General features: G+C 39.1%; 1 pseudogene; it reads left to right on the top strand.

Annotated features, from left to right (window-relative positions):
• Window positions 1-438: 438 nt before the first annotated feature.
• Window positions 439-549, top strand: LOC121452037 (annotated as a pseudogene).
• The last annotated feature ends 3,115 nt before the right edge of the window (window positions 550-3,664 follow it).

Raw genomic sequence — 3,664 nt, 5'->3', positions numbered from 1 at the left:
TAAATTAGCGGATGGACTTCATGTCATTATCTGTCTTTGGCTGCATCTAGCATGGTAAAGCACTTCTGCAGTACAGATAATGAAGAAACATATAAATGAAAAAATTATTATAATCGATGGTCACAAAAGTCCCCAGAATGAAATAAAACCCTGTGCTTTGCATTGATCATGTCACAGTTATAATGGTTTGCTGGCTACAGTTAGAAAAAATTGAGGACATTCTTGATTAACCCAAATGAAAGAATGAAGAAAGTGGTTAGGGAGACAGGTGTGGGAAACCTTCTCCAACCATGGTTACGTAGTCAATAAATCTTTTTTAACCACTGATGTGCCAACCCAGAGTGCAAGAGGGAATGAAAGGGTGTCTCATAAAACTCACATTCCAGTGGGGGAGACAAAATAAACAGAAATAATACAATATGTAAGATAAGCTTAGACAAGACTATACTTTCAGGGATCATTTCTATAGTTTGTTACTAAAGATAAGCTTAGACAAATGCTATAGAGAAAATGAAACCCTATAACACTGACAAAAAAAAAATGACAGGGCAGGCAAATATGCTAAGTGTCAGGTACGAGTCCCAGAAGACCTCACTCTGGTCTTTTTTTTAAGCATTTCATTCCATAATCTTGATTATCTTCCTGAGTTATGATGACCTCTTCCTATATTCGTCTTCCAAAGCTCCCGACTAGAGTGTGACATATCTTGTATCTTGGTCTCAAGTATAAAACATAATGTCTGTTGCATATTAGGACCTCAATCATTTTTGGTGGATTAATCCTTTAAGGAATAGTTTCCTTTAATGCCCCTGTATGTGGTGTGGTGTGTGTGTGTGTGTGTGTGTGTGTGTGTGTGTGTGTGTGTGTCTGTGTGTCTGTGTTTGCAATTAGGGGGGAGACAATTAGAAGCAGGCCGTGTTTGGAAGTAGCAAATCCAGTAGCTGGAAGGCCCAGAGATGAAGGGCAGCTGTGGAAAGGCCCTGGAAAACCATCAGTGTCTGCCAAGATGTTTGGATGGTTTATCTTAGTGTGGCAGCATAGAACAAAGATGCTACCCAACCCATTAAATTCTACAATACATAAAAATCACTTTGCAGGGTAGAACTCAATGGATAGAAGGACCTCGGAGAGAGACAACAGAAAGGAGATCAAATTAAAAAACAAAAACAAAAAAATCTATTGCTTTGATTGAGGAGAGGGGAGTCTGATTGGGCCAAGGAAGACACAATACATATTCAAAATTAAGGAAACAGAATAAATAGAACTAGGAGAACAATTATATCTGAAGTAATTGCATGGGAAGGATGGCTCCAAATGTACTAGCTTGGAGAGCTTCCTTTTTCATAGTTAGGCTCTGTGAGAGCTTAGGATGTCTTAAGCAGAGAGCTTGTGCAAAGAGCAATTCTCCCAACAGATATGGAATCATTTTTCTCTTAACCTATGAGAGTCTGAACCAAGAGGCATCCAAAACCCATTTGGGTTAGCAGCCATCATGGACTTTGACTCCCAGTTAGCCGATTGATAGGAAGACTTTCTATTTAGGCTGCCAGCCATGGAACAAAGCAGGCTAGCTCTTCTCTTCACAAGGAGAGCTTGTCCGCACAGCCGTGGCTTGCAACTGAATATTTTGCATAAAAATTCATGAGGTGCGGTATCCATTTCAGCTATGTTATATAGTGGTAAAGGGAGTGAGGGGGAGGAAAAGAGAAAGTTCAGCCTTGCACTCAGATAGGGTTCATTTTGAGTGATGATTGCAAGCCATCCTTGGAAATTACAGATGCTCCTTGGTTCACTATTATTTTGCAGCATCTCCAGTAATCTTCCGTGATCATTTATAACAGCATGTCTGATGACTTTCAAAACGTAACGGGAAAGGGTACTTCTGTGAAGCATGTCTACTCAAAGGAAAAATCAATCTTGGCTGCTGAGGGAGCGAAGTCTGTACCATCACGATTAGACAGTTAGAGATTTCAACATATAAAAATAGGAATGGCAGGGGTCCAGACTGCCAACCTATACGTGTATCTGATGTGTGTTCCAGTTGTTTTAATGATTTAGGATTTCTCCTTCCATCCAAAGAAAACGCAGCATGTGTCAAGAATGCAAATTGGCACACTCCAATAGAAATAACCACGGACTTGCTAATAACTACTAATGTTTACGTATTGCTCTTACAGTTTGCGAAGTACGTGTCACACACCTGAGCTGCTGATTATCGCAAACACCTCACACGTTCCAACCTTCCTTTCTTCTCATTTCTATTACCTGGAATGTTCTCTCTCAACATCTGTGTTCCCAGCCTTCAAGGACAAACTCAAAACCTCCCTCTGAGTAAAACGCTGGTTATTTAAATGCTTGCAAGTAAGTGAGATAGTAGCATAGAAAAAGGACCTGGAAAGGCAGTATGCTGTTATCGGTACTGGTTTCAGGGTTGATATGACCGAGGCCCATCTATTAAACTAAAAAGAGGAGTGGAATATTACCCACTTTACATAGGTTTTATTTAGCTCTAATGCGATACCCTAACCTCTTATATAGTTCTGATGGATTATATAATCTTCTTGCAAGTGTTTTACTATATTTACCCAAGAGGACTGTCATAAAAACTACATAATTTATATAAAACACTTAACCTAGTATCTGGTATACCATAAATGCTCAGTTAATAAAATTATTACAGTTATTGAAATTGTTGATTCTATGAATATGAATCAAACTCTTACAAGAAGCTATATGGGTATAACACCCATGTGTTCTGAGTCATTTATTATAGTTATAAAGACATTGCTGTCACAGCAGTAGCAACTGAGAACACAGGCTCAGTGACCAGTCTATCTAGAGTTTAAGTCTTATTCTATACCTTAGCTATGTGAACAAGTTACATAGCTGGTCTGTGCCCAGTGTTTTAAACCCTACAGAAAAGAGCAGAACAATAGATCCTTAACTGTAGGGTTACATAAGGAATGAGCACATGATCAATAGAAAGAGGCCAAACTAGTATTTGACATACAGAAATAGCCTAGTGTATGTTACATATTATTATAGCCTACTAAGTTTACTTCATACCAAAATAGCCCAATGCATGTTACATATTATTATTGCCTACTAGATTTACTTCATAAATGTTTTTCTCACAAATAAAAAAAAATGTTGTACTAAAGAATGAACTTAATTTGCATTTTTTTAATCCACCTACTGCTTCTCATTTGCCTCTTTGCTTCCATTCTTGATACCTCCCAATGCACTCCACACTCTGCCCTCATCCCTTGTCCCAAGACATCAGGCTGACCACATCAGAACTTGCAAAGTACCCCTTAACATATTTTATAAGGTTTCTACTCCTTGGCTTCACCTGCCTCCGCTCTGCCTCTTCCAAAACATGTCTCATCTATTTCCTAGTGTATCGTGGTGGTGTTGTCATGGAGATGGCTCAGGTGAGATTAGCTCACCCTCTCCAGTTACATCCCGGAACTACGCATTCCTGTTTTTAATAAGGACAATGGATAGTTTATCAGTCTTACGCCAAGCTGCTATGTGACTTCAGTTTCAGTGAGAGTCCTCCAGTCTTCTCTTTTCAACAAGAATGCTGTCTCCAGAGTTCTTCTGCACAGAAACTCTGACGTCACCATACTTAATTGCCTCAATAGTCAAAACAATCTTTAGA

This window comes from Microtus oregoni, unplaced genomic scaffold, assembly GCF_018167655.1.
Source record: "Microtus oregoni isolate MIOR12 unplaced genomic scaffold, Mior012 000008F_ref0000371, whole genome shotgun sequence".
NCBI classification, from domain to species: domain Eukaryota; kingdom Metazoa; phylum Chordata; class Mammalia; order Rodentia; family Cricetidae; genus Microtus; species Microtus oregoni.
The sequence above is the reverse complement of the archived record's forward strand: the minus strand, read 5'-3'. Positions and strand labels throughout refer to the sequence as shown.